This window comes from Protopterus annectens, chromosome 12.part0 (genome assembly GCF_019279795.1).
Source record: "Protopterus annectens isolate FY-2018-M chromosome 12.part0, PAN1.0, whole genome shotgun sequence".
NCBI lineage: Eukaryota > Metazoa > Chordata > Ceratodontiformes > Protopteridae > Protopterus > Protopterus annectens.
Genome location: NC_056746.1, coordinates 121,805,169 through 121,827,865, shown reverse-complemented (window position 1 = coordinate 121,827,865; position 22,697 = coordinate 121,805,169). Strand labels below are relative to the sequence as shown.

The 22,697-nt window shown below is 43.8% G+C and overlaps 1 protein-coding gene across 8 annotated transcripts in view; it reads right to left on the bottom strand.

Moving 5' to 3' along the window:
* Positions 1–22,697, bottom strand: part of CIITA (class II major histocompatibility complex transactivator) — an 851,446-nt gene that overhangs the window by 205,969 nt on the left and 622,780 nt on the right. The window lies entirely within an intron of this gene.

Here is a 22,697-nt window from a genome sequence, read left to right as displayed (position 1 = left end):
CTTCGATGGGAGTGTTGAGAAAGGAAGCCTTGAAGGGTTCAGCGAAATTACACAAGTGCATCCAGGCGTGTTGTCTCAGAACAATGCCTGAATTCACCGCTCTAGCTGCTCCTTCTGATGCGTGAGATATCAGGCGCATGGAGGAGTTAGATATCGATTCAATGGTGGCTAGCTGAGAAGCCACTTTGTCACAGACTTCATCAGACACGGCACCAGTCAAAGTTTCAGAGAGCTCAGAAATTAAATCTCTTTGAAGCCTGGTAAAGTGTGCCATATAGTTCAGGGACCTGATTGCAAAGTTTGCTGATGCAAACGTACACTTCCCTATTCTGTCCAGAGCCCGGGACTCTTTGTTGGACGGATGGACAGTCTGGCTTTCTTCTTCCACCAGGTCCTTTTTAGTTGCAGCCGTCACTACCAAAGCATCTACAGGAAGACCTTTGGACCAATGGGAGTTATCAGCAGGAGGAGACAAAATTTTATCTGGCCTCCAGGGAATGACCTCAATGGTGTTAGGAGCCTTCCACGCATGCTGCACGACGAGCCGGACCAGTTTGTCAGCAGGTGGAGTAACCCAGGAGGTAGGGCACCATGTGCGAAAGGCCTGCAGGAACACAGACTCTTCAGAGGTCGGGTTCGAGGGCTGCCAGTCACCTCTCTGTTTAAGAATTTCAAGAATATCACCAAAGGATACCTCAGAGGGTGAGCGAGAGGACCCTTCCCCATCATCAAAGTCTGTGTCTTCAGTAAGGGACTCCTCTGTGGAGTCCATGTGCTTCCTCTTGCATGAGCTTTTTTGATGAACCTCCTCAGAGGGAGAAGCTGGGGAAGACAGCGCAAAAGGGGTTTCCTGTGGGAGTATATCCTGAGGCCATTGCGCCCGGTGTCCACCAGGAGCAACTTGTGTACACTGCGGTCCAGAGGAAGGCGAGGAGAGTGATAGCATAGGATCGCCAGCCGACGCCAGAGCCTTCTCCATTAGCTGGAAGGCTGATCCACCTGAAGAGGGGTGAGTGTCCAGGACAGGGGTCACTCCTCACCTAAGTGGCTCAGCCTGCCGACTCGGAGTCCCTGGATGGCTGTGAAACACCAAATTACGTATGCCACAGACGACATCCTGGGTCGTAGCAAAACTCTCCTGCCATGAAAGCAACTGCGGCTCCTTAGTGAGGACCATAAAGGGAACTGTAGAGGGGGAAGACTGTGCTATATTAAGGGGCTTCAAAGGCAATGAAGGAGGAGAATAAATAGGGGTCTTTGGTAAAGAGTGATCACCTCCCGAGGAAGGATAGGTCCTGGGAGGCAGGATACCTCTGGCCAAAAGCACTTGATCCACAAGACGCAACACTTCGTGTTTAGAGAGGCTTCTAGTGGATTTCAAGGACACGGCTGAGGGGGAGTCAGGTCTATCCAAAGATGAAGCAAGCTTGGTGCCCACCTTGCAGGTCTGCACTGAAAACAACAGGGCTGTAAAGGACTGAACTACAGGTGTCTGCACCGAGGAAATCATTGGTGCCGAAGTCATGGTCTGCACGGACGATAAGGTCGGTACTAAAGTGGTTGTCAGTGATAAGGCTGGAACCGAAAATATCGGTGCCGATAACTGAATTGTCGATGCTGAGACAGTTGTCGGTGCCAGATAAGTTGTCGGAGCCGAAAAGGGCAATATGCGTCAAAAAATCCATTGACGTAACAGCCTGCATCGACTGGATAGTCTGCGTCGGTACAGAAGTCTGAACCGAGGAGCCCCTCGGTACCGATATGGTAAAGGGCATGCTAGTTGGTGCTGAAGTCACAGATGGCGCTGATGGCCTTGGTGCTGAAGGTCTAGGTAGCGAAAGTGCTGGAGCCGAAGAAGTCAAATACTAAGTGGAAAGCTTAGCTTTCTTGGGTCTCAATTCGTGAGAGTCCCCAGCAGGGGACGAAGGAAGAGACTTGGCCTTAATATGTTCATCACTCTTTTTCTTATGGGATCATGGAGGGGTTGAAGTCTCCGACCCCAAAATAGCCTCTGAAAAAGGAGATATAAGTAGCCCCTTCAATATCAATTTATTTTTTTCTCTCAATCAATGCCATGTTAGAGAAATTCTTACAAATCCTGCAGGGCGGGTCAACTGTTAAATGAGACACACCCAAGCAATAGACACACAGGGAATGTGCATCTGAAGTAGGTAATTTATGGTCACAATCTGAACAGCTTTTAAATCCTGGACTACCCTTTTTATCTGCCATGTTAGAAAGAAAGAAGGAAAACCAGAAAAAAAAAATATCAGCAATGGTACAAGAATTACCCGAAGGAAAGGGGGTTTACCAACGATGGTAAAAGAAAATACCTTGCGGTAAAGAGGAGAAAAGTATTGAAAAGATTCAAAAAAGGATAGTTGCTAAATGCGATAAGGTAAGAGAAAACTATCCAATAACATTTCTGTGAGAAAAGGTTGTTTTAGAATTTAGTATGACGAAAAATATTGTACTTAGCTCAAGAGAAAGTATAGTTGTGTACACTTACCGTAAATGTAGATGTTAGAGTGTATTCACTGTTGCAGTCATTACATTTGGGTAATCTGCTGGCAGGTTGCCCTCAGTCGGCCTGATTAATTCTTGGGTCCTGCGTCGGTTGCTGTCCCTTCTTCCATGATGTCAGGTCGTCAGGGGTATAAAACATGCAGCCAACGCCATTACATCAGTTTTTCTTGCCCCAGATGTCAGGTGCCCCCCAAATGGGGAGCAATAAAATTAAAAAAAAAAAAAAACACAAAAGACATACCTCCAACTACAAGCAAATACACAAAAAGGGCTTTTAAGCATAGTAAAAGAAAGTAGAGGTATAGCCAGAGAAAAATAGGGGGCTGGAGGGAGGGTAACCAGGACTGCAACAGTGAGTACACTCTAACATCTACATTTATGGTAAGTGTACACAACTGTACTATGTTCTTCGTGTTTCACTCATTACATTTGGGTAGATTCCCAAAGCTATGGTTGGGTGGAAGGAATTATACAGCATTTGGACCAGCTATAAGGCCCTGCAGGACAGCAGTGGCGAAGCAAGCTCTGGATTTAGAGAAAAGTGGTAAATGGTAATGTTTGGTGAAAGTATGAACTGAGCTCCAGGTAGCAGCTTCTAGAATGTCCCTGGTAGGAACACCTCTGAGAAAGGCTGTTGAAGTAGATTCAGCCCTGGTGGAATGGGATCTGATCCCCTGGGGGATAGTTTTTCCATGGTGCTTACAGCAGAAACGAATACAATGGCTTATCCATTTGGAAATGGTTTGCTTTGAAATAGCCTTCCCCTCCCTGCCCCTGTAGCAAATGCTACCGACAGTTGTTCAGATTTTCTTTGAGATTTAGTCCTGTTTAAGTAAAATCTAAGTTGTCTGTGTACATCCAATGAATGCAGAATCCATTTCCCCTTGTGCTGTGGATTGGGAAAGAAAGTTGGCAAATGAATGGTCTGATTAAGAGCCACACTGGGTACCACCTTAGGCATGAAGGAAGGGTTGGTTCTGACAGGCACCCTGTTCGCATGAAAAATGATGAAAGGCTCCACTGCCATAAGAGCCTGTAATTCGGAAATCCTTCCAGCTGAAGTGACTGCTAAAAGGAAAGCTGTTTAAAGAGAAATTTTAAGTCTGCAGTAGCAGCTGGCTCAAAGGAGTGAGAGTGAGTTTCTCCAACACAAAATTAAGGTCCCAGGCAGGGGTTGGAGCGCTCCTGGGTGGTCTTAAGTTTTTGGCCCCTCTGAGATGCTGCTTAAGCAGAGGATGAGAGAAGAGGGGAGGTTCTGTGTTGTAATGAGCTGAAATGGCGGAGGCATAGATTTTTATGGAAGAAAAGGACAGGCCCTTGTGAAGCATCTCAGTTAAGTATTGCAAAATCTGAGGAATGTTGGGCACTGCTGTGCTTATCCCTTGAGATTGATTCCAGGCACAGAATCTTTTCCATTTGTCAGCATAAGATTTTCTAGTACTAGGTCTTCTCGCCTCCAAAATGACATCCATTACGGGTTTGCTGAAGGCTGCTAAGGGTAAATTTTGGTGATTAGCCACGCTGCAAGATTCAAAGTTTGGAGCCGAGTGTGCAGAGTTTGGTTGTTCTGCTGAGACAGTAAGGTGTCTGAGACAGATGCCATGGTGGAAGGTGCGACACACTGCGCAGGCATGGGTACCAGTGTTGGCGAGGCCAGTCTGGAGCAATCAAAATCATTTTTGGTTTGTCCTGTTTGACTTTTAGTAGAACTTTGCAGAGCAAAGGCAGAGGGGGAAAAGCATAGACTGATAGGTTTTTCCAGCTGAAGGACAGAGCATCCACTTTCCAGGCTTTTTTGTGATGAGTTCTTGTGCAGAATTTGTCCAACTGATAGTTCTGGGGTGAGGCAAAAAGATCTATATCTGGGCTCCCTCATTTGCATGTTAGCATGTTGAAAATCCGTGGTTCCAATTTCCATTCGTGCAGGTCCATGAGATTTCTGCTTAGTTTGTCTGCCAGAGTATTCAGCATTCCTGGCAGGAATTGAGCTTGTAGTTGCACTTGATAGCTCAAGGCTGTGTTCCACAATGCCATGGCTAGTCTGCAAAGGGGGTAGGAGTGTGTACCCCCCTGCTTATTTATGTACCACATAACTGTGGTGTTGTCCGTCTTTATCAGTAATTGTCCTGGATGAAGGTAGTCCTTGAAGGCTGTCAGTGCATTCTGCACAGCTAGCATTTCTTTTTGATTTATGTGAAGGTGCATTTGATTTGGGCTCCATTTTCCCTGAATGTACTTCCCTGCCAGATGAGCGCCCCATGCATAGTCTGATGCATCTGTAGTTAGGGTTTGGGCAGCAGGGGGTGGTGTGAATGGCAGTCCCTTGTTCTGCTGGCAGGCCTCGGCCCACCACAGGAACTCTAGGCGTAGACAAGGTATGACAGGAATCATTGTTTCCAGGCTGTGACAATGCTGACTCCATAAGACTTTTTAAATACCACTGAAGTTTCCTCATATGCAGTCTTGCATATGGAATTACAGGAATGCAGGAGGCCATGAACCCCAAGGCTTGCAGGGTTTTTGTGGCCACCTGTTTGAAGTAAGTCACCAAATGAATTTGCTTCTCTGGCGTAAGGAAAGCCATCTGGGCAGTTGTATTCAAGCTTGCACCCAGGAATGTAATTTTATGATAGGATACCATTTGTGATTTATTTTTGTTTATAGTGTACCCTAGACATGTTAGAACCCTTTTTACAAACGCCAGATGTTTTAGAAGAATGTCCTTGTTTTCTGCCTGAATTAGACAATCGTCCAGGTATGGATATATTTAAATATTTCTTTGCCTGCAAAATGCATTTACTTGAGCCAGGCACTTCGGAATGACCTTGGGTGGAGTAGATAAGCCAAAGGGCAGTGCAGAGAACTGATAATGCAAGTAGCCTGCTTTGAAGAGGATGTATCTTCTGCAAGATTCCCTGATTGGGATATGCAGGTAAGCCTCTTTTAAATCTAGAGTTGCCAACCAGGCATCCTTGTCTAGCATAGGAAGTAACTGGTGAAGAGTCAGCATCTTGAATTCTGGGATGTCCAGAAAGGTGTTTAGAGTAGATAAATCCAGAACTGGACGCCATGATTTGTCTTTTCTGGGTACCAGGAAAAGTCTTGAATAGAAACCTTGTCCCTTTTCCTCTTCTGGTACTAGTTGAACAGCCCCCATGCTCATGAGGGAAAGTACTTGTTTCTGGGCCTCTGCCCATTGATTTGGGGGCAGGTCTGGCCATCCGTTTGGAACTGGCAATGTGTGGAAATGAAATCTGTATCCCTGGGATACTATATATAAAACCCATTTGTCCTGGGTTATAAGTTGCCTGTTTTTTGCATGAAGAGCCAGTTTTCCCCCCAAAGGGGCGGCTAAAAGATAAGTGCGTTGTAAGTGTAAAGGGAAGTCATTGAGACGGCTTACCATAGGGAGGTGTCTTCTTGTTTCCAGATTTGGAAGAGGAGGCACCCCATTGTTTTGTTCTGAAAATCCCTTGGGACTGAAACCTAGTGCCTTTGGAATGTCTGGGTTTGACTTGAGTGGCTCTCGAAGGAACTGGAAAGGACCAGTTCTTTGTAGGCCAGTGCCTACTAAATCTTGGGAGGTTGCACTTGTAAGAAATCTTTCACAGTTTGCATAGATTTAGTTTTATCTTCCATCTTTTTTAGAACTTCTTCAGCCTTATTACCAAAGAGACGGCCCTGTTGTAAAGGAGCATCCAACAATTTTGCTTTAACATGATCAGGCAGAGTTTGCTCTTTGAGCAAAGCATGCCTTCTTAGCACAGACCCATTTACAGCAGCCCTGTAAAAGGCCTCCAAAGAATCACAACCACATTGCAAAGTATGTTTTCCAACTTGTTCAGCTGAATGCAATAGATCCTGTAAATCTTTATTTTCCACACAAGTCAGAAATCAACATCATTTTCTGTTTAAGCAGTCCCATGATATGCTGCTGGTATTTTAGCATATGAAACTGACAGTTTAATGTCCTGTTTGCCAAGGTTGCAGAAGTGTAAACATTCTTACCCCATCTATCCAGCGCCCTAGAATCTCTATCAGAAGGGGTAGGATTTTTATCAGTAGAAGCCTTAATGCCCTTGGGACCCTGAGAAATGGTTTCAGGATCCGCAACAGGATTTTTGAAAAGGAATTCATGGGAGTCAGGAACCCTGTAGTATCTGTCTGGCTTACAGGAAGCCGGAGGCAGAGAATAAGGAGCCATACTAGATTCTGAAAAAACATCAACAATGTCTAGAACAGGAGGTATAGCCAAAGGCCTATGCTGAGGAAGAAGAAGAAAATCCCTAAGTCTCTTTTTAGATTCAGAAAAATCCTGACTTTCCCAGTGGAAATGTTCTCTTAAGGTATGTAAAGTTTCCCCAAAAGAAAAATCCTCAGGGGGAGAAGCAGAAGGAATGGAATCTTCTGCATCAGTCCTCATAAGTAGGTATAGACAAAGTACAGTTGTGTACACTTACCATAAATGTAGATGTTCGAGTCTATTCACTGTTGCTGAAGTAGAGGCAGCCCTGGTGGAATGGGATCTGATCCCCTTGGGCACAGGTTTACCATGGTGCAAATAGCAGAAACGAATGCATGGCTTATCCATTTAGAAATAGTTTGCTTTGATATAGCCTTCCCCATTGATCCTGCAGCAAATGCTACCAGTAGTTGCTCAGACTTTCTTAAAGATTTTGTCCTGTTTAAGCAGAATCTTAGTTGTCTGTGTACATCCAATGAATGCAGAATCCACTCCCCCTTGTTCTGTGGATTTGGGTAAAATGTTGGCAGGTGAATGGTCTGGTTAAGAGCCACACTGGATACCACCTTAGGCATAAAAGAAGGATTGGCCCTGAGGGCCATCCTGTCCGGGTAAAATATAATGAAAGGCTCCACTGCCATGAGAGCCTGTAGTTCTGAAACCCTTCTTGCTGAAGTGACTGCCAAAAGAAAAGCGGTCTTCCAAGATAGAAATTTTATATCCGCAGTAGCTGCTGGTTCAAAAGGAGGCAGGGTGAGTTTTTCCAACACAAAACTGAGGTCCCATGCAGGAGATGGTGTTCTCCTGGGAGGCCTTAAACTTTTGGCCCCTCTAAGATACTGTTTAAGCAGTGGATGAAAAATAGGGGAAAGGCATAGACCGATAGGTTTTTCCAGCTGAAGGATAGAGCATCCACTTTGCATGCTTTTTTGTGATGGGTTCTTGTGCAGAATTTGTCCAACTGATAGTTTTGGGGAGAGGCAAATAGCTCTATGTCTGGGCTCCCTCATTTCTGTGTTAACAAGCTGAACATTTGTAGATCCAATTTCCATTCATGCGGGTCCATAACAGTTCTGCTTAGGTCGTCTGCCAGAGTATTTTGCTTTCCTGGCAGGAATTGAGCTTGAAGATGTATTTGGCAAGTCAAGGCTGTGTTCCACAAAGCCATGGCTAGTCTGCAAAGGGGATAGTAATGTGTACCCCCCCTGCTTGTTTATGTACCACATAATTGTGGTGTTGTCTGTCTTTATCAGTAGTTGTCCTGGATGAAGTAAGTCCTTGAAGGCCGTCAGAGCATTCTAAACAGCTAGCATTTCTTTCTGGTTGACATGCAGATGCATTTGGTTTGGGCTCCATTTGCCCTGAATGCATCTCCCTGCCAGGTGGGCCCCCCAAGCATAGTCTGATGCATCTGTAGTTAGGGTTTGGGTGGCAGGGGGTAGAGTTAATGACAGTCCCTTGTTTTGGTGACATGTCTCTGCCCACCAGAGAAACTCCTATTGTAGGCAGGGAATGAGAGGAATCATTGTTTCCAGACTGTGTCCATGTTGACTCCATAAACTTTTTAGGTACCATTGAAGTTTCCTCATATGCAGTCTCGCATATGGAATTAGTAGAATGCAGGATGCCATTAATCCCAAAGCCTGCAGAATCTGTCTTGCAGATAACTGGGTTTTTGTTGCCATTTGTTTGAAGTATGTTGTCAATTGCCTTTGTCTGGCATGAGGTAAGCCATCTGGGCAGTTGTATTCAAGCTTGCACACAGGAATGTAATTACTGAGAGGGTACCAGTTGTGATTTCTTTTCGTTTATGGTGTACCCTAGGCATGCTAGAAGCCTTTTTACAAATGCCAGATGTTGAAGAAGAGTGTCCTTGTCCTCTGCTTGAATGAGACAGTCGTCCAGATAAGGATACATTTGAATGATTCTTGGTCTGCAGAATGTAATTACTGGTGCCAGGCACCTTGTAAAGACCCTAGGCGCAGTAGAGAAGCCAAAGGGCAGTGCAGGGAATTGGTAATGCAAAAAACCTGCTTTGAAGCGGAGGTATCTTCTGCATGATTCCCTTATTGGGATATGCAGGTATGCCTCTTTTAAGTCTAGAGTTACTAACCAAGCATTCTTGCCTAGCATAGGCAGTATTGGAATGTCCAGGAACGTGTTCAGAATTGATAAGTCCTGTACTGGACGCCATGATTTGTCTTTTCTGGGTACCAGGTAAAGTCTTGAATAAAATCCTTGTCCTTTTTCCTTTTCTGGTACAGGCTGAATAGCCCCCATATCCATGAGGGACATGACGTGTTTCTGGGCCTCTGCCCACTGGTTTTGTGGCAGATCCGGCCATCCGTTTGGAATTGGCAAAGTATGGAAATTAAATCTGTACCCCTGGGATACTATGTTTAATACCCACTTGTCCTGGGTAATTAACTTCCAATTTTGAGCATGAAGTGCTAATTTTCCCCCCAAGGGGGCTGCCAAAAAGATAAATGCTTGGAGATGGTAGAGGAATTGAGACTGCTTACTGCAGGGTTGGGCTTTGTTTCTTCCAGATTTGGAGGTGGAGGCACCCCATTGCTTTGACCTGAAAGAACCCTGTGATTGATATCTGGAGCCTTTTGAGCGCCTAGGTTTGCCCTGAGTGGCTCTGTTGGACACAGGAAAGGACCAATGTTTAGTAGGGCAGTGCCTACTGAACCTGGGTGGCTGCACTTGCAAGAAATCTTTTACAGTTTGCATAGATTTAGCTTTGTCTTCCATTTTCTTTAAAACCTCTTCTGCCTTATTACCAAACAGAGTATCATGCTGCAAAGGGGCATCCAACAATTTAGTTTTAACATTACCAGGCAGATTTTGCTCCTTGAGCCAGGCATGGCTTCTAATCACAGATCCAGTAACGGTGGCCCTGCAACAGGCCTCCAAGAAATCAAAACCACATTGCAAAGTATGCTTTCCAACCTGTTCTGCTGAATGCAATAAATCCTGTAACTCTATTTTCCACACAGTCAGAAATCAACATCATTTTCTGTTTCAGTAAGCCCATAACATGCTGTTGATATTTAAGCATATGAAACTGGCAGTTTAAAGCCCTGATTCCCAAGGTTGCTGACGTATAAACCTTCTTATCCCATCTATCCAGCGCCCTGGAATCTCTATCAGAAGGGGTAGGATTTTTGGCTGTAGAAGCCTTAACACCCTTGGGACCCTGAGAAATAGTCTCAGGATCTGCAGCTGGATTTTTTGAAAAGAAATTTGTGGGAGTCAGGAACCCTGTAATATCTGTCTGGCTTACAAGGAGCCGGAGGCAGGGAATCAGGAGCCATGCTCGATTCCGAGAACACATCATCAACAATGTCTAATACAGGAGGTATTGTCAAAGGCCTATGCTGAGGAAGAAGGAAATCCCTAAGCCTCTTTTTTGATTCAGAGAAGTCCTGACTCTCCCAGTGAAAATGTTCCCTTAAAGTATGCAAAGTCTCTCCAAAGAGATGAAACTCACAGTCGAGTGAGTGAAAGCGCTCAACCTTTGGATTTGTGTAATAAATTGTTTTTTTATTCATCGTGTGCTCCTTGACTAGCTGACTCTGTGAGCAGGCAGTTAGCAGATTTTCCTGGCCCCGTGACAACTTTCCATCTAAACCTGGTCCAGTTAATCCACCGGCACATCGTCCATTGCGGAAAGTAGATTCTATACCTTTAAATCCTGCAACTTCCAATGCTGATGCCACGACGGGTTTGTCCTGCCGATGACGATGACATCATCAGAAGGAGCCTTATCTTTTGGCTCCGTCTTCAACATCGAGAATTTTGCCAGCAGCCACAGAGATACCGTTTGCCCGTCGGTGGGTTATTCAAGCGAGATTCACGCTACTAATGATGGTTGTGGTACAATCTGCAGTGATACTCCAACGCAGGCCAAAGGGCTCCTGATGTCCGTAGGAATGTAATTGTCTATGGTTCCGCTCTCGATAACTGCAGAAGAAGAAATGGTCTGTCTGGGTGATGGCTTGCCTTCTTTTTTCCTTCCCTCCTTCTGCCCACAAAGGAGGGAGTGGGTGGTCGAAGGAAGGGAGAGGAAGAATAAGGACATGAATGGACGACGAATTCCAAGGTTTAGTTGTCAAGTCTTTCCACGTACTCCTTGAGAGGAATGAACTCACAAGGGGTTGGGTTTTATACCCTGGATGTCATGATTTGACTGATATCATTGTTGATATCAACCTTTTTACCAGGATTTGTGTAATAAATTGTTTTTTATTCATCGTGTTGCTCCTTGACTAGACCTTTTAGAAAACCATCTTGTTTCATGCCTCCACACATCCCGCTGTTAGACTCTGTGAGCAGGCATGTTAGCAGATTTGTTTGAAAATGTATATGATAAAAATGCTCAGCCCTAATTTTTCAACATGACTCCTCCTGGAGAGATTGCTGACGCTGGCTTGAAAAACAAATGAACATTAATAAAAGAGACAAGGGTGGAAGGGTTGAGCCATTTGATTTCTTGATAAACACATACCTTGACAAAATGTTTTCCATGTGTTCAGGAGGAGAGCTATCTCCCTATTTATTTAATTTTATTGAATAAATTAGAAAAAGTAATTAGAAAAGTACATGCTAGTTTGTGTAACTATGGTGATATGAGCTTTATTTGTACTTACCTTTATTCAAACTTACTTCCTTGTTCCCTCTTTTAGGGGGCTTCCCAAGATTCATAAAAGAAGGCGTGAAAGGCGTGAAGACCTGTATCCAACCAGCCGTGGATGGTTGACAGAAAGTTGCTTAAACCCTTTGTTTCAGAGATGCAACATATACTTAGTGATACACCAGATTTTTTGGAGAAACTAGCTGTTTAGTAAATCTTACCTTTACACACACACCCCTCAGTCTTTTACACCTAGGCGTAAAGTCATTGTTACTCTATACCCAATGTGTGCAATTGAACATGTGTGTTACGTTTAACACATTATCACATACATCTTCTAGTGTCATCAAATCAACAATCGTATGTAAAGAAATTGTTCTTGAGAACAATGCTGTGCTGTTATGAAAAAACAGATATTATCTACAAAGGGCGTGCGCATGTATGTGCCAGCACGCCTATGCGCCTACTATTGTGTTGGCACAAAGATCAGATCAACATGTTTTTGAATACTAACCACAATACACATAAACATCTTGCTTACTACAACAGGTTGTGGTAGATGATGTTTTTGCTTTGGGGAGGCACTGTTGATGAATTGCTAAGTTTTGTGACTTATTTAAATGAGACAACAAACTCACAGTTATTGTGTTGATGCCATTGAGTTTTGGATGTTAAGATCATTAAATCATGTTGGAGGAATAACCCTAGACATGTACACGGAATCTAGTGAAAAACCAAACAAGTTAACATCTCAAAATAGTGTTTCAATCACTGTTAGCTAGCAATTTTATTGGCACCCTTGATAAATAGACCGTAAATATATTTCAATCCACCAATTTGGTTTATGTTGCAACTTGTTGCAAGGTAATGTTAGAAACACCACAGAGGAAAGGGAGGCTAAATGGATACTAAAGCTGATTTTATTGTTTTTTACAATAAAAGTGTGTTTATACATCAAGGAGAGGATTTCATTCATGTTTTGCAGCTTAAGGTGCACCTTCTTGTCTTTACTATTGAGCATTTGTTACTTTCTTGGAGGTGCTCCTTGACTAGCTGACTCTGTGAGCAGGCAGTTAGCAGATTGTGTTTTGGCTGCTGAATTGGTTCGTGTACTGGTTGTGGTACAATCTGCAGTGATTCCGTTGTCCCAAGTCTCTCCAAAAGAGTCATCCTCAGGAGGAGATGCAGATGGCAAAAGAGTCGTCCTCAGGAGGAGATGCAGACGGGATGGATTCCTCTGCATCAGAATCCTCACAGGGTGGAATGGAAAATTTGTGATCAGAAGAGGAATCAGAAGAAATTGAAACCTGATCTGAAGATTCATAATCAATCAGTGCCTTGCCTAGGCCACTTAGCGGGCGGCGTTGGGAACCCCTGATCAAGGTAATTAAATCCTCAGCCATTTTGATCATCTGTTTTTTTAGGCACAGGGGCCTGAGCACATGGCTCATGCGTTGGTTTTTTAGACATAGAAGTTGTTTTTGACCTTGGTTTTGTTGCTGGCATCGGTTTAATGTAAAAATGTTGAGGCCTGAAAACACCCTCAAAAGCCGGTGCCTGCTCAGCGGCTCCGGACCCATCCAAGGGAGAGACATCAACAGGTTCAATACTTTGCGAATCACACGGCATACTGGACTCCGAATGGGTCTCGGTAGAGGCCTGCGACTCAAAAGTAGCAGGTATCAGGGACTGTGAAAGCGCCTCACTGAGTACCAGCGAACCAGCGACTGGTTTAGAAGCTTCATCGTCGGTTTTGGACCTCGACGGTCTGTCTCCGTCTTTTTCCTTGCGTTTTTTTTGTGAACTCCGGTAGTCGGATTGCTAACCGATGACATTTCAGGTTAGTTAAATCTTGAACTAAAATATTTAGAAGCAAAAATATACCGATGCTTAGTGTTTTGGTTAAATTTAGCACAAAACCGACAACAAGGCACGTTGTGATCAGGGCCTAGGCAAGGAATACAGTACAAGTGAAAATCCTTATGAGGTATTTGCTTCCCACAAGTAATGCAATTATTAACTTTTACTGACATCGGTAAGGAGCAAGAAAAAGTTTCCCCAACAGGGTACTTAACTTTAGTTTGAAGACTTCGGTTCTGAAACTCGAATATGAAAATTTCAGGAGCCGGCCGACCGGCACTTGCAAACTGCTTCTGCTTCGGGCACGGCGCGGCAAGAAAGACTGATTAAAATGGCATCGGCTGCATGTTTTATACCCCTGACGTCATGGAAGAGGAGACATCAACAGACGTCAGACCCAAGACTTTGTTATTCAGGCCGACTGAGGGCAACCTGCCAGCAGATTACCCAAATGTAATGACTATAACAGTGAAACACGAAGAACATTTCCTGTTCATTAGAAGAAATTGAATCCTGTTCAGAAGATTCATAGTCAATATCTTGCCTAGGCCTCTTAGAAAGGGGGGGGGGTTGGCTACCCCTGATCAGAGTAATTAAATCTTCAGCCATTTTGATCATTTATTTTTTAGGCTTAGGGGCCTGCACGTGGCCTAGGCATAATTTTTTTAGACATAGGTCGAGGATTTTGGCCTTAGTTTTGAAGATGGAGTTGGTCTAATATACAAATCTGTAGGCCTGAAAACACCCACAGAAGCCAGAGCCTGCACAGCAGCTCCGGAGCCATCCAAGGTAGAGACATCCGTGAGTTCCATAATTGAAGCATTCGTGGCATACCAGACTCTGAATGGGTCTTAGTAGAGGCCTGCGAATCAGAAGTAGCAGGTATCAGGGGCTGCGAAAGCGCCTCACTGAGTACCGGCAAACTGGCGTCTGGCTTAGGAGTAGCATCGTTGGCAGTTTTGGACCTCAACGGCCTGTCTCTGTCTTTTTCTTTGGGTTTTTTTTAGGTATTCCGGAAGTCTGATTGCTAACCGACGACATTTCTGGATAATTAAAGCGGGAGCCAAAATATTTAGAAGCAAAACTGTACCAACATTTGATAGTGCGTTGATTAAATAAAGCACAGAACCGACAGCAAGGTACGTCGTGGTCAGGGCCTAGGCAAGGAATACTATACAAATGGAAATCCTTATGAGGTATTTGCTTTCCACAAGTAATGCAATTAAAAGTTTCCCCAACGGGGTACTTAGCTTTTTAGTTGAAGACTTCGGATCTGAAACTCGAAAAAGAAAATTTCAGGAGTCAGTTGACTGGCACTTGCGAACTGCTTCTGCTTCGGGCACCGCATGGCAAAAAAGACTGATGTAATGGCGTCGGCTGCATGTTTTATACCCCTGATGTCATGGAAGAAGGGACAGCAACCGACGCAAGACCCAAGACTTTGTTAATCAGGCCGACTGAGGGCAACCTGCCAGCAGATTACCCAAATGTAATGACTGTAACAGTGAAATACGAAGAACATGTAGCTTGACACGACCGAATGGCGATGCGGCAAATGAAATCTGAGGTAACAGGGAGAGGGGAACTCTGGGTAAGAGTTTTAGCTCGAGAGTTTGTAGCGGACACGAGCTTGGAAGATGGCCGGCTCGGTTCAGAGGTCGGAACCGATACCCACACATAAGGAATGAATGACTATTAACAATATCAGATTTAATATTTGTGGCTCCGATGAAGGTACTTGTATCAGTGTTGGCTGCATTATTTCTAAAACCTGTTGAAACAAAGTGGGAAAAGACTTTTGTTCATCAATGGGCTTCACTGGATATCACAGTGACTGGCTTATGAGTCGACAAAAGTGAGAGTTGCCAGAGTTGTTTTGTCAACAAAACTCGAACAGGACTTACATTTTTGGATTATTCTACAACAGTTTCGTTTTTATCATGTACCTTTACGTTTTGTTCTCCCATAACTTACGAATCAGATGTTGTGTGTTTTCTCTGATTTTTATGTGACTCTGACAGTTTCTCAAATTTGTGTAACATTGAGAGAGATAAAACTGTAAAGTCGTGAAACATCTAAGGGTTCTAATTCTATTGACTTGGTTTAGGCTTTCACAGCTGCTACAACTGCGATCTGCCACTGGAGAGACTAAGAAATGATGTCCAAGACTTTGGGGAGAATTTGCTTGTCATAAGCACACTTGTTAATACATGTAGAAGGAGAAGATATTGTTCTTCCAAAGAAAGCCGTATGAAATTATCTTCACAAAGACTCATAATGGCCATATATTTTTGTCAGTACAGACATTTTTGCTGGAGAGATCCGTGAAGTAATAAAAACAGTTAATTTTATGCAGAAATATATTTTTTATCTTCTAATGAATGCCAATTCAGTGCATATATGTTCTGTATATGTGCTGCATAACCCAAAGGAAGTGATATATGCTCACAAGTAATGGAAAACAAATATGATATAACTTGGTAAATTGTTACACTGAAATAACTATCATTCAGGGCCTCCATGTAGGAGGCAATATCTCAGTAAAACCCTCAGAAAATTATATTTGAACAATACTGATTGTACTGCACCTAGGAATGTCATTTTACCCTTATGGACTTAAATGCATCTTAACTTTGAATTGTGCCTATCTGTAATGCCATAGTTAGTTCAGAGGTGCTTGGCAGTAACATTTTTATAATGACAGCGAAGCCACATTTTTGATAAATATGGCATCATTTTCTTACTGCTGACAGTGCCAAATCAAGATAAATATGCCCTGGATATACGCTGCTGTCCACATGCTGAACAGGTGTCATATATCCATTCCTTATGTAAACCAAGCATAATGCACTTTGGCACCGTTTACATTCTAACGGACGTGTAAGCCTTTTGGGGTTCTTACCAGTTCAGGGTTCTATCACCACATACAAATTACTGCTTTTTGGCTAGGTCTAGAGTCTGTCATCAACTGTTGCTTTTAAATTAAAGACCGAACTGTTAATACATTTTGTTAAAAGGTTTCTCCAATAATAACAAATAAATAATGTATCTGTTGGGTAAATATACCCAACAGATGAGGAAAGATCCTGGAGGCAAACAAAGCTGATGGTCAGCAGTGAGAAGTAAAAAATATCCAGGAAAAACAAACTAATAAATAAAATATCCAGGAAAAACGCACTAATAAATGGTAAATTAATAGCCAAAACATAGCCAAACGCAATGCAGCTCTAAAAATACAGAGGTTTTGCAAAGAATTATACTCCAATAATTACAGTACTCAAACAAAAGAACAAAAAAAGTACATCCATTACAATCACCTACATTTCAGGTATTAATTTGCAAGACCTAAATCAATCACTCATTTTTATGTGTTGCCAAATGAAGTGACATATACCACTTACCTGTCTATTCCCTCTGCCTCAAATGTTACTTTTACTTCTATGCATCTTTAGATTGATAGAGTATCAGTCTTATGAACCAAGTTGTTTTTTAACGTATTCTACATTCCAGCACTGTAGTATACAAATGATTTACCTGTAATGGTGTTTGCTCAGTCTCCGTTCTCACATCCTACGATCCTAATTCTTACTTTAAAACATTTGATTAGAAGGTGACCAAATGTACATTTATTACACCAACTTTCTTTATTCCAAATCTGGCATCTATTCCTTACCTTGCAGTCCTTCATAATTGCTCTTAAATATATAAATATATAGTGTCCATTTCTTGCAACTGTTTCTAACCAAGCACTCTTAACTTTCCACCCTTGTTGCCATCTCTACCAATATATTCCTTAAACTCTGTGTTCTTTATATCTGCAACAGCTTCAACTTTTGCTTAACATACTGAAAAGTACAGTTTTGTACCTACCATAAATGTAGATGTTCGAGTGCTAATACAGCTGCAGTAATCACAGATGGGTTCTCTGCCGTCAGGCGGGTCCTCGGTCGGACGAATTCCAAAGTCTTGGTCCGGCGTTGGTTGTCGTCGCTCTCCTCCCTGACGTCAGTGCGACGGGGGTACATAAGACACAGCCGACGCCATATTGTTCAGTCTTTCTTGCCCCAGATGTCAGGTGCCCCCAGAAGGAAGGCAATACATAAATTATATATATATATATATATATATATATATATATATATATATATATATATTCAAGCAATACAATGTAATCCAAAAAAAAAACAGTAGTTGCAAGCAAATACATCATAGAAGGATAACCCCAAATTAGGTTGCAAGAGGAGGTGTTAGCCACTAGTCCTTTTCCAAGAGGGAAAGGAGGGAGGGAAACCTGTACTGCAGCTGTATTAGCACTCTAACATCTACATTTATGGTAGGTACAAAACTGTACTATGTTCATCGTGCATACAGCTGCAGTAATCACAGATGGGTAGAATCCCAAAGCTACGCACAGGGTGGTAGGCACTAGGTGGAACTGGGATGAGCCAGAATGCCCTGCAACACAGCAGTGGCAAAGCCTGCTCTAGTTTTGGAATATAAAGGCAGATGGTAGTGGTTTGTGAAGGTATGCACAGAACTCCAAGTGTCTGCCTCCAAAATATCTTTGGTAGGAACTCCTCTGAGGAAGGCTGTAGAGGTAGCTGTGGCCCTGGTGGAGTGGGATCTGATGCCTGTAGGGACAGATTTTCCATGATAGGAGTAACAAAACCGTATGCAGTGGCCTATCCATTTTGAAATTGTCTGTTTGGTAACTGGCTTCCCTTGAGCTCCTACAGCATAGGACACAAAAAGTTGTTCTGATTTTCTGAAAGGCTTTGTTCTGTCCAAATAGTAACGTAGCTGTCTATGGATGTCTAAGGAGTGTAGCAACCTTTCCCCTTTGTTTTGAGGATTAGGGTAAAAGGTAGGTAAGTGAATGGCTTGATTTATAGCTACCCTGGATACTACTTTAGGCATAAATGATGGATTGGTTCGAAGGGAAACCCTGTCCTGATGGAAGATGAGAAAGGGCTGCACAGCCATGAGGGCTTGTAGTTCTGAAACCCTACGAGCTGAGGTAATGGCCAGAAGGAAAGCTGTTTTCCAGGACAAATATTGGAAATCTGTTGAGGCAGCTGGTTCAAAAGGAGGCAATGTTAATTTTTCTAAAATGTAATTAAGATCCCAGGCTGGCACAGGCTGCTTCCTTGGTGGTCTTATATTTTTAGCCCCTCTGAGGAACTGTCTTAAGAGTGGGTGAGAGAATAAGGGTGGATCCGTGTTGAATTCTGCAGAAATGGCTGAGGCGTGGATTTTTATGGAGGAAAAAAGTCCACTGTTCAGCAACTCAGCTAGATACTATAGTACCGGAGGCAAATTCAGTTTTCTAGGGTCCTGGCCTTTTTTCTCATTCCAAGAGCAAAACCGTTTCCATTTTGCGGAGTAAGCCTTTCTAGTAGATGGCCTTCTGGCCTCCAAAATGATGTCCTGCACCTCTTTGGGGAGTAGTGTCTGATGAGGTGTTAAGGAATTTTCCATGCAGCTAGACTGAGTGTTTTCAGCTGGCTGTGAAGAGTTTTGTAGCTGTGCTGTGTCAACAGAAGAGGCATTAGAGGTAGGGGCCAGGGAGGAGTATGTGTTAGGCTCCTCAGGATACCAGTGTTGCCTCGGCCAGTCTGGAGCAATCAATATCATCTTCGGTCTGTCTGTTCTTGCTTTCAAGAGCACCTTGGGCAGAAGAGGCAGAGGTGGGAAAGCGTCAACTGCCCATGCTGTCCAACTGAATGAAAGGGCGTCCACTCTCCAGGCCTTTGGATGAAAGGTCCTTGAACAAAACTTTTCCAATTGATGATTCCTGTGGGAGGCGAAGAGATCTATGTCTGGCCTCCCCCACGCTTGGATTATTTTTGTAAACACTTGAGGATGGAACTTCCATTCGTGTGGATCTGTCATATTTCTGCTTAGATGGTCTGCCAGTGTGTTTTCCAAACCTGGCAAGTACTGTGCTTGAAGTTCGATTTGCCATTCCAGAGCCAAGTTCCAAAGTGTCATGGCTAGTCTGCACAGGGGGTATGAATGTGTTCCTCCTTGTTTGTTTATGTACCACATTACTGTGGTGTTGTCTGTTCTTATCAATAACTGTCCTGGATGCAGGAGGTCCTTGAAAGCTGTAATTGCATTTATCACTGCTAGCATTTCTTTTTGATTGATGTGAAGGTGCTTTTCTTTTTGGGACCATTTGCCCTGAATGCACCTGTCTGTCATGTGCGCCCCCCAGGCGTAATCTGAGGCGTCTGTTGTGATGACTTGATTTGCTTGAGGCTTGCAGATTGGGAGACCTGTGTTTGACATACTTGGGCCCACCATAGAAATTCCTTTTGCAAACATGGAATTATTGGTATTATTGTTTCCAAACTGTGGCTGTGTTGAGACCATAGGTTTTTTAGGTACCACTGAAGTTTTCTCATATGCAACTTTGCACATGGGATTAAAAGAATGCAAGATGCCATGAAGCCCAGAGCCTGCAGGATTTTCCTTGCAGTAAGCCTGGTACAATTTGCTAGCATTTTGAAGTACTGAGTTAGTTGCCCCTGTTTTTCTGGCGTAAGATAGGCCATCTGGGTGTTTGTGTCCAAGTTGGCACCCAGGAAAATTATTTTCTGAGATGGTGTTAGTCTGGATTTCTCTTTGTTGATTGTGTATCCCAGAGAGTTCAGTAACCATGTTGCATAAGCCGGATGATCCAGAAGTATGTGCTTGCTGTCCGCTTGGATCAGGCAGTCGTCCAAATAAGGGTAAATTTGTATCCCTTGAAGTCTGCAGTAGACAATTACTGATGCCAGGCATTTCGTGAATACTCTGGGCGCAGTAGATAAGCCAAAGGGCAATGCAGAGAATTGATAGTGGATTGAACCTGCAAGAAATCTGAGGTATCTTCTGCAGCTTTGTCTGATTGGGACATCCACGTATGCCTCCTTGAGGTCCAATGTTACCAGCCAAAACTCCTTGCCCAGCATGGGAAGAAGCTGCTGTAATGTGAGCATCTTGAATTTTGAGTGCAGTAAGAATGTGTTTAGGATGGATAAGTCCAAAATGGGTCTCCAGTCGGTTCCTTTCCTTGGTACCAGAAATAGCCTGGAATAAAAACCTTGGCCTTGTTCATGAGTAGGTACCTCTTGAATAGCTTTCATGTCTATGAGCTTTGAAATTTGTAGTTGTGCCTCTGCCCTTTGATTGTGTGGCAGGTTTGGCATGCCTCTCATTTTTGGTAGTGTGTGAAAATGAAATCTGTAGCCTCTGTCTATAACTTCCAGGATCCATTTGTCTGTTGTGACAATATGCCAATTTCTTGTAAATAATGCCAGCTTTCCTCCCAAGGGTGCTGCCAGCTGAGACTTGCTTGGCATGGAAAGGAGGAAGTCATTGGGTTTGTTTTCTGTATTGTTGTGCACTGTCTTCGCCACCTCTTGGTGCTGGAGTTTGCCATTGTCTGCCTCTATATGATCCTTGAGATTGTCCTCTGCCCCTTGTGCGTCTGTATCTACCTCTTTGGGGCTTGTCCGTGGCTGGAAAGGACCAGTTTTTAGAAGGCCAATTTCTGCTAAAATGTGGTGGTTGAACCTGCAGAAAAGCTTTAACAGATTGCATAGATTTGGCTTTTTCTTCCATTTTCCGTAGCATCTCCTCAGCATTAGTACCAAATAGCACATCCTTTTGTAAAGGAGCATCTAATAGTTTAGCTTTCACATGATCAGGCAAGGTTTGTTCCCTAAGCCAGGCATGTCTACGAAGAACTGATCCTGTAACAGCAGCTCTACTTGAGGCCTCTAGGGCATCATAGCCACATTGTAAGGTGTGTTTACCCACTTGTTCTGCACTATGCATCATATCCTGCAACTCCTTCAAATCTGGTTGTTCAGGTTGAGACATTTTATTTCTTAATTGTGATAACAGAAACTGCTGATATTTAAGCATATGAAACTGACAATTTAATGCCCTCATGGCTAGGGTGGCCGAGGTCTACACCTTTTTCCCCCACCTTTCTAAGGATCTAGACTCTCTTTCAGAAGGTAGTGGATTCTTAGTAGTAGAGGACTTCATTCCCTTGGGGCCTTGAGAAATGGTTTCAGGGTCAGCATTATGGCTTTTGTACAGAAATTGGTGAGAGTTAGGAACTCTGTAGTACCTATCAGGCTTGACTGGGGCAGGAGGCAGGGAATCCGGATTAAGGCAAGCCTCCGAATAAACATCATCCAGGACGTCCAAGACAGGAGGAATAGCCAGAGGTCTGTGTTGAGGTAACAAAAGAAATTCCCTAAGTCTTTTCTTGGAATCAGAAAAGTCTTGGCCTTCCCAATGGAAGTGTTCCCTCAAGGTGTGCAAGGTTTCCCCAAAAGAAAAATCCTCAGGAGGAGATACCGAGGGAATGGACTGCTCCACATCAGAATCCTCAAAAGGGGAGAAAGAGTGTTCCTCTACATCAGAATGATCTGAAAAAATGGAGCCCTGATCCGAAGAGGGAGAATCTTCCTCCACTCTGGGTCTCTTGTCCGGAGGGGGTTGGGAACCCCTGATAAGAGTAATTAAATCCTCAGCCATTTTAAGCATCTGCTTTTTAGGCATGGGGCCTGGAGATGGGCCCTGTGCAACAGGCCTCTTGGGATGCCTGGCTGTTTTGGTCTTAGTAAAGGCCTTAATTGAAAAGGAAGATGAGGGTCTAAAGACACAGTGGGTGGAAGTGGACCTGTCCACATTAGGAGGCTCAACGCTCACAGTGGCTTCGGTGGTTGTAGTCTGGGTATGGGCCGAGGTACCTGTGGTCTCCCTACCGAAGACCCCACCAAAGAAGTGTCGTCGGTAGTCAGGGACTGCATAGGCGTCTCGCTGAGAACCGGACCACGTGTAGCCGGTTTTGGCGTGGTGTCGGTGGGGACTACGGACCTCGCATGTCGTTCTTTGTCCTTGCGTTTTTTGGACAAAACGGTAGTCGGAGTCTCCAACGACATTTTATAATGAAAGGCTTTACCGAAAAAGTGTTGGGCGAACTCCGCCCGACGCTTAATAGTGCGCTTATTGAAAGTAGCACAAAAGCAACAGCCCGAGACGTCGTGGTCTGGGCCTAAACAAGGTATGCAGAGGGAATGGAAATCCTTATGCGGTATTTGCTTCCCACAAGAAATACAATTGTTAACTTTTTCTGACATCGGTCTGAGGCAAGAAAAATTTCCCCAACGGGGTACTTAGCTTTAATGAAGACTTCGGTTTCCAATTTTTCGTAAATTCAGGAGCTGGCCGACCGGCACTTGCGAACTGCTTCTGCTTCGGGCACTGCACGGCAAAAAAGACTGAAGAATATGGCGTCGGCTGTGTCTTATATATCCCTGTCGCACTGACGTCAGGGAGGAGAGCGACGACAACCGACGCCGGACCAAGACTTTGGAATTCGGCCGACCGAGGACCCGCCTGATGGCAGAGAACCCATCTGTGATT